Genomic DNA, 13,821 nt, shown 5'->3' on the forward strand with positions numbered 1-13,821 from the left:
GGGAGTAAAATTAATCTTCAGGGCATCTGTTGAGTGTGAGTGAAGCTCATATCATGGAAACCTGAATGAAAACGTGTTGAAATTTATTGCGATTGCGATAGACACGCACAAACAAGAGCACGGTCAGTGGTTCATAAAAGATGCATCAACACTGACAACACCTGAAGTAAATCTTGGGCTTGTGATCCAGTCCGGAGTGAATGTTTTTTTGGCACTCTTTTGCTCCAGAAGAAGTGCGGCATTGAACACAACAGCTGGCGGTTCATGCCCCCTGCTATTTTCTCTCCAACACACCCCTAATTTCTTTTCGGCTCCCCCTCCCCTGCTTTCATGCTTGACTTGCAGCAGCTTTTGTCCAGTGGCAGAGGAGCTCGTCAGTGAGGGGGAAGTTGACGAGGGGGATGGAGGTGGTGGTGGTGCTTTTGGGGCCCAGTGGCTGGACTGTGCTGTAAGATGGCTGGTGAGGCTTCCTTCCTGCCCTCGCCTCCACATGTGCAGCTCTTATGGAACATGCGCTTTTCATCTTGAGGCCTGCCAGTCGTAACATCTGTCAATAAACCCATGTGCTGTTCCCTCTTCCTCTCTGGTTTTACCCCATCCTCCACCTCCCTATTAAGTTACCCCTCTCTACTCTACCTGCAAGTGAAACACCTCCTTACCGACTATGATGTACTACACTAAAACAAATGGATGTCTATCATTGACTCTCCTTCTGCTCCTTGACCATCTCTACTCCCTATCAGCTTCCTGGTGTGCATCATGTTTGTATGTATATGTGTGTGACATGATAGCCTGAGGGCTACACGGCTGGCCATCCACTCACAGGACCTCCTGCAGTGTTTCCTCTCAGGGTTAAACCTGCCAAACATGACTCCTGAGGACTAAGTGACACAGATTTGAATTCTCTAAAAAAACGCAGTTCCTGGTAAAAAATATTCTCAGATTAGAAGCTGAAAATTAACTCCTTATTTGAGGTCTTCAGAAATATTAGACAATCGTAATGAACACATGGCATCATACTGAAATGATTAACTCTGCCTGGCGAAAATCTGGCAGTAAATCATTGTCTCTTGTTGCAGCTCTCAGACAGAATCATATGCACACTGATTGGGAGTTATGCAAAGGAAAGAGTCTACAGCCGTGCAAGCAGCTCTTTGACGCTGTGCTGCTAATGTCAGCATGCTCACAGTGACATGCTAATATACAGATGTTTAGCATATATCACATTTACCATGTTCACTAACCTAACCCTAACCCATCTTATTTTAGTGTCAGCATGATAACATTTGGTAATTGGCACTAAACATAAATAGCTGAAAATAGATAGAAATGTCTTTTTTGTAGCTAGATGAAAAGTTGAGGGACCAAAATTATTGAAATTCATCCTGATAGGAGCATGAATGTCTGAAGCAGGTTTCGTAGCCATCTATCTGATAGCTGTTGAGACATTTCACTCTGAAATGTAAATGTCAGTCTGTTGGTGGCTCTACAGAACAGGTCTGTAGGCTCCATCCTGAGGGGGCCATGATTGTCTGTACAAAATTTCATGGCAGGTCATCCAATAGTTGTTGGGTCTGGACCAAAAAGGTTGTGGACAGACAGACAGACAATGCATTCCCTCGAGCCAGGCTAGCAGGGTTAAAAAATATGTTAAAGAAAAAAATCGAGTACAAAGGGGATTTGTGAGGGGGGGTGGTGGTGGAGGGGGGGGGGGGGGGGGGGTTTGGGGGAGCCAGACAGAGGAAATGGCTGGGCGTTTGTTGGCCTGCTTGTATTAGGGAGTGTTAGAGTCAAACGAGATTGTAAAAATGCCAGTCTTAACAGGCAGCAGCAGGATGTGTGGCTATTAAAGGAGAGCAGCCAGGTACACACATGCAAAGCAGCACACACACACACGCACATGTACCGATACACACTGGAAACACAGATTGCATGCAAATGGGCCGACGCATCACACTTTCTAATCAGACTTTACACTCCCTCCCTCCCACAGCAGGCTGGCCACGTGCGTCGTCCCCACAGCATTGTGGTTCATTCTGCCATTGACAGCCAGTGCTGCGCGCTAAGCCATTACTAGATGGTGGAAATTGATTAGTGTGCAGAGGACTCGCCCATGGTAATGAAGTTTGAGCTCAATCAGCTAATTATAAAGCATGTGACATATGTGTGTGTGTGTGTGTGTGCATATGTTTACACACACGGATGGGAGGATATTGGCAAACATTACACGTGCAGACATGTTGGTATACACATGTACGATTGGACGTGTACACACCTGCATGTAAACATAAAAAGGTGCAGAGGTAACGTGATAGCGGGCGAAAAAATTCCTTTAGGGGCAGTGTGGGAGGTTCAAAGTCTCATCTGCTTTCCCTCTCTCCTCACTGCTTTCTCCATGCTGTATCCATCCACCAATCACTCCCCCCCCCATCTCCTCGCATGTCTCCCTCCCTCTCTTTCCCTGTCTGTCTCTCTCCCTCCGCCTCAGCACAGACCTGGCTGTCCATCTCCAGTATTTTAAGCCAATCAGCCAGGCGTTCCACACATCCTTAATGAGCTCACGGGGGATGTGACTTGAATATGGCGACAAGCGCCCACTGCTTCCCAAAAAATCAACATCCAGCTGCTAGCGTCTAATTGTCAAGTAAGTGGCAAATCATAGTAATATGGCAGACAGTGGGGAATCCAGATTTTTACAGGCACACACACACACACACACACACACACACACACACACACACACACACACACACACACACACACACACACACACACACAGTCCTTGTTTTTGTGATTGTAAATTCATTCTCAACATGTTCTTATCAAATAAAACTATGAGGATGTTTTTTTTTTCACAAAATGATTAAAAAAAAAACAAAAAAAAAACAACTAAATTGGTCTTTGGTGCAAGTTCAAACTCTAGCACATTTGGATACAGAGCGACATTTTAAGTTACCTCACAGCAGACAAACACTGTTTTCATGCTTCTACAAAACTCCTGCATGACTGGGTGTATAATAAAATCATCATTAAAATTAGTTTATTAATTTTTTTTACCTAATCCAAAAACAGAACTGACATTCGTCTCTCCGCCCAGCTTCATTAAGGCCCTGCTGGATGCAGGCTATGAGTGTACTGGTCGCCATAGCAACACAGTCATAATTTATCATAACCAAGTGGCTAATATGCCTATAAGCACTGTGTGACCTTTGACCCCACACTCACTGGCTGAAACACTTAATATTCCCATTCCATTGTCTGCTAATTCTTCTCCCCCCTCACTCTCTCTCTCTCTCACTCACCAGCTCTCGTTAAACGCATGTAATTGCCTAATTCAACATGCATTAGAAATGTAGTGTTTAAGTAATCATCTCAGATAAGATTGGGATAACATTTCAATTACCTTGTCGTTGCGATATCTTTGCCGCAGTGTACATAACAATTAAATAATCAGCGCAGCTTGACAGCAACAGCTGTTATGTATACACAGCATGCAGTCACATATTCCTTAATCTCATTTATTCATAAATCTCATTTTATAGAATGCGCTCCGGCTTTTATTTTTTTTTTCGACTGGGGAAAAAGTAACAAGAGGGCTGTTTGAATTGCAGAAACTTTCAATCAACATGACTGAGCTAATGTGCGTCTTAGGCTGCAGCCTGCAAATGAAATTCATTCATATGCAAAAAAGTATTATGCTCATTGCTTACACGTTTGTGCAGAACTGATCACAAATCACTCACAGCCGTGAGAAATAAAATCTCCCAGGTTGTTCATAAGAACCAATCAACTAACCTTAAGCAAAGGAAATAAATGAATTTGGTCATACTTGCTAGAAAGGATGATTTCCTGCTGTTTGAGACGATTTTGAGTTCCCCGGAACTTCATGACTAAAAGCTGCACAGATGACTTGCAGAAACACTGGCAGATGTTTTCTGTTAAGCAGGGTTGCCCTTAAATAAGCTTGGGTTGCCACTTCCACTCTTTCCCCTTCCCAAGCTACACATTTTATTAAAAAACACATGAGGAATGTTGGCTAATAATTTCCTTACCAAGTCTTGTGGCTTTCAAAGTGAATGGCATTGAGTAGTTGCTGCTGTTATGACCTAGTAACAGAAATGCTGCCAACCAATTCTTTCCTCTCTATCTGCATCCAGAGACGAGCCATCTGGAAATGTTGACATCAACGGTTGCACTGAAACTGCATTTTGATAAGGCAACAATTAACCCCTTAACCACTATGCTCGCCCACACTGAGCTTTTCTCCTCTACGTGACTCGGGGATGGAAAGGTTGGACGAAACAGAAGCTAGACAGCGATAAAGGGAGTGATAGGATGATAAACTCCATGCTCATGCCAGCATGATAAACCTGCACATATTCTGAAATGCCCTTGTTTGTCTGGCATGTGGGTTGGGACAGTTACGGCCGGATATCCACTTCTACTTCAAACCTTGTTTTGCGCTGCCTTCGACAGATAGCGATCAGAATCTGTTGTGACTTCAAAGTGTCAGAGTAGGTATGACTTTTGTGATATTTAGGAGGGGAAATGCGTGCTGCACTGCTGCAGAGGGTGAAGACTGGGGCTGATGAGGCCGTTCTACAGTGTGGTGAAAAGCCTGCAAGGAAGTCATGTTTCTCACCCCTTCTATTTATGGGTTTGGGGGAACATCACACAAACACACAAGACTTTTGAATGCCCTGTCAGAGCCTAGTCTGTATAAAAATGTGGCTCTTATTGTTATGTTTATGAGCAAATAATGGGATTTCACAAAAAGTACTGCGAATGACATCAAGGATGTTTAGAGCACTCGCAGAGCATCAGCGGAAAATAAATAATACATCATTAGCTTTATTACAATGTTGTTTACGGAGAACAATGAAGAATTTATGAGGAGGATCATTTAATCAACAAAACATACAAATGACGATTAATAAGGAAGCAGAGAAGGATGTCCTGGAGATGAGAATATGTAAATGTTGCCCTCACTAGAAATCCTTTGAATTTTTTTTTCTACATAATGAATTCAAATTTGTTGCGCGGTTATATTTAGAATATAATTCTTTACTCTTTGAAAATAAGTCTTTGTTTTATCTCCGCCTATGCCAAGCTAATGAACAAAGAATTTCAACAAACATCAGAGCGAATTCATGCCGTTAAGACACAGTATTAGACAAAATCTTGAGACTAGATTGGCAGGTAAAAAAAGAAAGGTTTGCTAAAAGTTTGTGAATAAATGTGGCGTTTTGACGACTTATGGGGCCCAAAAAGAAACACACTTGACAGAGAAACACAGCAGTTAGTGGGTCCGACCACAGATTTATATTTAGATCAGGGAAACCACAATGTCTTGTTTCTCAACCGTCTCTTCTTCTCTCACATGCAACATGGAAAGAAGCGTGCAGTTGGATCCATCACTGCGCGTTTTATCTCTGCCTGCCTCGGTCCCTCCCTCTCTGTTTATCTTTTTCCTGCTCACGCATTCCACCTCTTTTGTTCTCTCACCTTTAAACACTCCCTCGCTTGACTCTATATGTTCTCCATCTCACGTCTTTGTTATTTTTGCCTCTCACCAGCTTGGTTTTCATTGTTTCTCTCATCTGGTTTTTCTTATTTCCTTCACAAGCTGTCTTTCCTACCCTTAGGTCCTCATTCTTCCTCCATCTCACTGGGCTTTGCCCCCCCCGAATTTCCTCCTCTTTATCTGCAGCTGCGTCTGAATTGAGCTGAGCACATCTGCCTCAGGAGCAGCCTTAAAAAAGAGAAGGAAAAAAACGACAAAGTACAATTCTCATGAGCGGCAGCCCCCGAGGGTTCATCGCAAACTAGACAGCAAGCACGAAGGGCCTTCGCCTCGAAACCTATTGTTCTCGACCCTGTTTTGGGGGAAAAGTGTGTGGAGTGAATAGGGCAGCGTTGTATCTACCTGAGCCAGAGGCTGAAAGATGGAAGGCCTTTCGGGGGGGCACATTACCTTTAAAAGAGGCAAATCAGACTTGTTTGACCTGTGTAAAGGTGCACAAACTGTGTAAGTCTCAAAAGAATGTCCACAATCAGCAGATAAGCCTTTGAAAACACCTTCTCATTCTTTCATCTTGCCTGTTTTTAGCTTATTCTCACTTTGTTTCTGTACCTGAACGCAGATCAGTGATAAACAAGCAACTCCTCAACATGGTGATTTTCAAAGGGGATGAGAGATAGACGGGGAGCGAAAGAGCTGGGGGAGGGAAGGAAGAATGCACATCCAGTGATCCCATGATTTGCTCGCAGACAAGCCCTCTGTAGCTCTTCAGCGCAGGCACAATGAGCACTCTATCGAGGAGCTAACCAGCCATGTCAAGCCATTGCCTGTTTGATTAAAGGGCAAGAAAGAGGGGCTTTATCTGCTAATGATTGGGGGGAGAACAAAACTTATTCTGTTTTCGACTGGTATGGCTGGGAGGAGGACTCTCCAGTGCAGATTCTTTCTAGTCATGCATAAGGAAAAAATGTCAATGTTTGACCTGATGTTTGGGTGGAAGGATGCTGTGGCTTATGCAGGCAGAGGTCAGTGAGCCCGAGAAAAGTCAATATCAGATACGGAGATGTATTCAGGCATTCAGGCTTAAGGAAACATGGTAGTGCAGATGCAATACACACAAACGCACTATTGTTCATACACACACAAACCCCTCTAAGCACACGGTCGCATTCTGTCTGACTTTCACCATCTCAAATATTTAAGCCTCTACATAATGTTTACACATAACACATGGTATCACCACTCCTCACAGAGCAGCGTGGTGACGTGAGGCTTCATAATCCAATCACTCCATCAAATTCCTCTTTATCCCTCATGTACATGTTTGATTTTGTCTGTTTCAAAGGTACAATGTGTAAGATATGGCCACCTGTCAAGGGTCACTCCAAACAAACAGGGGGCAGCATGTCACCAGAGTAACATGAGTAGCTGCTGCTCAATATGGCACTCTATGGCTGTAGCTGCTAGCTGCTGTTAGTGAGTAGCTCAGTTAGCCGTGCAGCTAGTGGCCCTATCAGCTGACTGGCCGTCTGACCGGACAGAGCGCCGGGGGAGTTGGTAGAGACCGAAAGCAGAACTAAAAGAGAGAGAATATTGGACTTATATTCACCAGGTTCCAGTCACACAACTCAATATTAATGATGCTTTGTAACTGCCAGATGTGTAAATAAGCAACAGAATACATTTTTATGTGTCCCAGTAGAAAAAGCACAGCTAGAAAATACAAAGAAATGAATGATGACGGAAGCTGGTATTGTTCTTGTCAGCTCACTGTCATACTCCCATGGCTTAACAGACACTTACAAAACAGATACTGTGTTTTTCCTAATATGACAGGTAAAAAAAATGCTTAAAGATACTCACGCAGCTTTCTCTCTAATTTCTCTGTCAGGCAAAGCTTTTTCTCTGTTATTAAGAGCTGACATTTTGCCCTCCATGATGACTGCTTAGTGTGTTAATATTCCACCAGAGACTTAAATCTTTGTATTTAAGGACCTATTAATTGCAAGCTCTCTGATCTGATCCTAATGGGACTCTTAATTAGTGCCTCATTAAAGACAGGTGTACTGGAAAGGTCAAACATGAAGATAGTTGACATCAATTGTAAGACAAATATACAGTATGTTGTCGGCTGCAGGCGTCTAATTGGAGCAATCAAGATCTAGGCCATTGCTAATTAAATCAAAGCCATTTTAATTAAAATAGCAACTCACAACATTTGCTGCTTTACTCATACCTGTTCCTCACCTGTTCCACATTTGGTTAAGGTATTTGTAATAAGCGTATTGTCGAACACACACAAAATCCTTGAATGTAAAAAGTGTTTTTTATCGGAGCGTCTAAAGTGAACAAATCAAAAAGTGTAGCTAAAGCAGAAAATAAACACGAGTGGCTATAATATCACATGTACATATGGAGGCAAAGCTCTTCAAGAACAAATTTGAAGAGCACTGAGCTCGAAACGACCTATCTGCATGCTACAGTAAAACCACTCTTAACATAATGAGGCCCCTCTTCAGTAAGACTGCAGAGTCGCTCCTCTTCATCTGCCGCAGACTGAAATGCCATCTCTTCAGTGTGTAAGTCGCAGTCACCGACCTCCAGCCTTCCTCCTCCTCCTACATACAATTTACCATGCTCTTAAGTTTCCCCCACTCATTCAACAAAAGCACTCTTTTATCCTCTTTTTTTACTCACCTACAGAGCCCCAGAGTGGCCACAGAGGGAAAAAACAACACATGGAGGTCACATTTTACTACACTGGGCGCTCAAAATGCTCTTGTGTGTGCACGTGATTCAATTAGTTCCCACGTTTTGGTTAATTCATGTGCACGAGATAAGTGTACATACTTTGCTGAAAGCACAGGTTGGCTATCAACATGTAACCATGGTATGTGTTCATCTAAGCATGCTCACAACTCATTCAGCAACACTCTTAGCTATCTCCAAAAAAAAGAGGACCTATGTGCCAGCTGCTTATAAAATCAACCTGACATAAATTCTTCCAACAAAATGAATGCCTCGAACACACAGGCTAGAAACGCTCAGTCTCCCTGCCATGCGCTGCGAGACACACTTAATGAAAGTCCCTTTTCTGATTCGACTCAACCAGACAATCATAGTTAATACAAACCGTCTGCCCTGAAGGTATTTTAGGGCTAGTTAAACAACGCATATATTCCAGCTAAGGGCCAAGGTTAATGCACGGTGGTGACTTAATTAGAATGCCACAGAGCAAACTGGGCGAGTGTTTTAGAAAAGTTTTGAGAACAGGTACAAACAGCACACAGCTCTTTTTTAAATTAGGGGATAACAAACTGTTGTTGAATGAGGCGTGGGTGGGTGGGTATACTTAGACCAACATATACCATTATCTCATGTGCAGAAATGAAAAAAAAAAACATGGGAACAAATGGTATCTTGTGCACTCACGACAGCATTTCGAGCATAGCAGGCATGGCTTTGATACCGTTAGCGAGCTACGCAAAGACAGCATGTCAGTAAGACAACTAATAGCAGTGGTTAACACTTGTCCCCACACCTCCAGCCCCTATGTCACATGAGCATGTAACTACAAGACCATAGTGCAATCCCTTAAAATGTCCATTACTGTCACTGTCATTATGATAGTCATCCCTTGAGTAAGGATAGATAGATAGATAGATAGATAGATAGATAGATAGATAGATAGATAGATAGATAGATAGATAGATAGATAGATAGATAGATAGATAGATAGATAGATAGATAGATAGATAGATAGATTTGAAGCATCTGTTTGTTGTACTTTGCCACTTCTCTCAGTGTGGGGACTCACCTGCCTTATGGGGAGAAAATGCAAGTCCCCTTAATGTAAATCATTAAATTTTAGGGTGCAGACTGAGGATAGGGTTACAGGTTAGGTAAGGTTAGATTAGGTACAGGGTTAGGAACAGGCAAATAGTGGCTATGGTTAGGGTTAGGTTTAGGGTAAGGCTCCAGGAAATGAATGCAAGTCTATGTAATGTCCTCACAAGTGATAAAAACACAACGTGTGCGTGTGTGTGTGTGTGTGTGTGTGTGTGTGTGTGTGTGTGTGTGTGTGTGTATGTGTGTGTGTGGGTGAGCATATCATTTATAGATCAGTAGTTCTCGTGGGTTGTGTAGGCCATAATTCATAGTCTACACACACACACACACACACACACACACACACACACACACACACACACACATATTTATGTATCAGTCAGTCATAGAAATTCAGCCTCGTCAAAATGATTTCCTTAGAACAATAATTTTTTATGATATCACATCATGCGATGAAACTCACAAGGCGCATCAAACAAAATGTGTTTGTATATGTGTGTGTGTGTGTGTGTGTGTGTGCGCGAGGGCATGTTTGTGTACGTGGCTGCCATCGGCTGTATCTCAGTCATGCCTAGCATAACATGTTCCCCTTATGTGTCAGTGAGTGGCATGTCGAGGGAGTCCTAAAAACAAAGGCAGTTCTCGAAATGCCTGTCGGCCATCAGGCTGCTGTGATAGCCGTAGCAGATGTGTAAACACTCCTCAGACGTCCCACTGAGTGCTAAATGTTGAGAAGTCACACCAGTGTGCAACGATAAAACATGTGAACCTACAAAGTTTGCAGGCAAAGTTTGACTTGGCAGCTTTGGAAAGTGGGGAAGAGATTAGAGGATCATTAGGAAAAGGTGATTTTTCCTCTCTCTCTCTCTCTCTCTCTCTCTCTCTCTCTCTCTCTCTCTCTCACTCTCTCTCTCTCTCTCTCTCTATCTCTCTCTCTCACTCTCTCTCTCTCTCTCTCTCTCTCTCTCTCTCTCTCTCTCTCTCTCTCTCTCTCAAGGGTCTAATTAAAATATGGTCCTGATTTAAATGCACACAACATTTAGCCAAACAAATCTGCATGGAAATGTTTTAATCCACACAATGAAAAATGACCCGTCAGCCAAGAGAGAGGTGACTGCAGCAACGTTTCTGTATCCTCCAGAAGTAGAAATCATTTTGTGATATCTCATGGTTGTGCTTCTGTTAACCGTTTAACCGTTTTCTTTTTGCTGCCTTAAATTCTAATCATTTCCACCGAGCTGCATAACAGTTAATTAAAGATGTGTAAGTGTTTTGCAGAAGAGAAAAGATCTTCTTTTAATAATCATGTGGTGTTTTTAAGTAAGTAGAACAATGATCTTTGCCAGCAGTGGCTCCTTGGCACAGCTAGCAGATGATATATTACAGCCATTTGCTTTGCTCAAGGTCCCATCAGGGCACTTCAAACTTTTTGCGTGCAATTTCTGCACTGTTGTTTAAAGCTGAATTAATCTCATGTTTTTCTGCAGTTGTTTTTACGCAGCCCAGCGTCCAGTTCAATTGTGAAATAGGCACAAAATTTAGCCTGTAGATTCATACGTGCTCATGAATGTTGCATTTTTTTGTGACATTCAGCAACTAATGATTAAGCTAACAGGGGCAAACGTAGTGTGAAGAGTGACGCCAGCATGGAGATGGATGGGTCAAACAGAGGACTCTCTCTTCACACAGAAGGACCAGGTTTTGATTCCTGCTTGAAACCAATAGTCAGCATCGGTTGTTTTCAGGAAGTAGTTATTTTAACCCAAACCATAATCTTTGTCTTTTTCAGGACGTAGTTTTGGCGCCTAAACCTAACCAAACCGCGATTGTCACCTGACAAAGTCTAAACAGATGTTGCATTTTTATGATCGCTAACTTTTCCACAGAACAAGAATGACAGCACAAAAGGTCCGTCCGACTGAAATGATTATGTAATGCTGCAGATAAAATTTTATGACTATTTCATGAACTGCCTGGAAATTGCCTTGTATCTTTTAGTTATCAGTTAATTTATCAACAGAATAAAAAAATACTCATATAATCACAACAGGAAAGACAAAGCATTATATAGTTAATCATTACAACATACAGCCCAAACAGTAGAACATTAACTAAACCTTAACTGCTCAGCTAATATACCCCTGTGTATTCATTGACTAGTATCGCTGAAAGAGAGCTCACGTTTCTCCATGATGTGCTTGAGTGGTTTCAGGGCGCCATGTGTTTCTACAGTCCCTGGTTAGTGGGTGTATCTTTTGAATGAAGCCATAGGGTGCTATATTTTACAAGCTGTGCCGCTGGAGAAAGTTTTTGTGAGGAACAGGGCAGGACATTTGCATTTGAAACGGCCTTGCCCTGCCCCTTTTTCTGCCTCCCTCCCTGCCTCCATGGCCCCGGGCTAATGCTCTCTTTTTTGTCCGGAGCAGGCCTGTGCACCTGTGGATTATACACACACACAAACATGCAAACACACACACTCACTCCAGGGTCCAGATGTGGGCCGGTGTGGACCGCTTGGTTTAGCTAAGCTAGCAGTCCGGGCTTCGTAGGCCTAATGATGTGCAACTGGCCATCTGTGAGCCTCTGCCTCTCTGCGACAGGAAAGACATGGAGGAGAGGAACCTCTCTTCCACTTCATTTAAGGTGCTCCTCTGCTAATGAGGCCCTCAACACGGCTGCCAAACATACATCTCTTTGATAAACTCAGATTTAGACTGACAAGAAGATATATTCACTGCTGCTTTATGTGTCATGTGACGGTTACAACTAAATAAATCCTGGTTCTTCTCTATTTGCTAGACTGAGTGGAGTCAGTGCAGCTTAAAGTCCTCCCCTTTTTGTGGCACGCACTGCAGTTCTCGTCACCGTTAACTCCCACTGGCATGCGGAAGGTGTTGACAGCCATGTGTCACATAGAGGCACCAGCTGCTTCCTTATACCTGTCAGAGGAGGGTTTCACCTGAAGGATAAAAGACACAGGGAGCTTTAGATTCCACCCACTCTGCCTCTGTCACAGTGCAGGGAAAACAATGCGATTCCTCACTGGCATCCCAACCCATAACACTGCAGGAACGGCGTCATTGTTGTTGTATGCCAGCGAAAATTCTTGTTTTTTTTCTAGCATCAGCCTTTTTACCAGCCACAAGCAGACGATGTAATATTTAAGTCTGGTAAATAAGATAAGATAAATCTTTATTGATCCCATGCCGGGGAAATTAAGATGTGTAAATATGTGTTAACATGCGCAAATATGCCGTTCTCCTCAGTGATATTCACGCATAAAAATCACAAGTTTGTGTTATGTATTTCTAAACTTAACTCACAAGTAATTAAAGCTCTTAATCTCTTCAAATATAACAAGCTCATACAAAAAGTGGTTTGAAGTTTGTATTTTGCCTGTTGCATTATTTACTACACCATCTGTGGTTTTATTTCAGAGCTGCTGCTGTTTATGTAAGCGAGCTACGTTTGTGTGTTCACAGTTGCGCGTATTATTTCATCCTTTTGACGACACACTTTTTGTCATTTAGGTAAGAGGACTTGTTACTCGTTTGGTGCAGATTAATGTAAGGGATTGATAAAACAGTTTGTTCACATTTCTGTATTTTTCTTCCATTTGTTTGTGACAGTTTGGCACAATGGGACCCAGTCAGATTTATCAAGGCATTAAAACACAAGTTCTCTTGTCCATACTGTCAAAATGAAGGCATTCATTTGAATGGAAATGGTCTCTGTGTCAGGCGTTTGTACTTTTCCTCACTGACAGTAATGTAATTCAGGGGACCACCACACTGCGCCAGTTGTCTGGGTGCCAGGCAAACTGGCACTTGGGGCACTTAACCATTTAGGGCATTGCCATGGCACAAGGCCTCTCATCCATACATCTTGGCGGTAGCTGCTACTTGATGAGGCCAAAACACAGAATCCAGCTTCTTAAGATGGTGTTTCTGCTCCAGTCCTTTTAAGGAGAGATTTTTCAAAGCTTTCATCCACAAAAACAGGGACAAAAAGGTCCGTCCTTGCACTTTCCCTATTGAATCCCAGAAGCTTTTGTAAACCTATCATCTCCTCGGCATTCTATCTCTCTTTAAAAAGGGTTTTATGTACAGTTAGCACATGAAAAGTTTTTTGACATTTTTTCCAAAGACGCTCTCTTCTTTTATGTTTAATTCTTAAAAATCAGTGCCTTCACGTTGGGATTTTAAGCTCCAGACATGATGGAAGAGCTCACATGGGTCGTATTTTTGTTTCTTTTTAAACAAACTCTCTCTCTCTCACACCATCTACCTTTACTCACAGCTGACTGTTGAAAATCTATGTCTTTACAGCTGTCTGTTAAAGGAAATCTTGGCCAGATGTGGAATAATTTACAAGAGTCAATTTAGCCTTTGATGTAGAGTCAAGAAAGCTCAATTGGGTTGCGTGTATGGCACGATGATTGACTCGTAGTT

The sequence above is a fragment of the Chaetodon trifascialis genome, chromosome 17 (genome assembly GCF_039877785.1).
Source record: "Chaetodon trifascialis isolate fChaTrf1 chromosome 17, fChaTrf1.hap1, whole genome shotgun sequence".
NCBI classification, from domain to species: Eukaryota; Metazoa; Chordata; class Actinopteri; order Chaetodontiformes; family Chaetodontidae; genus Chaetodon; species Chaetodon trifascialis.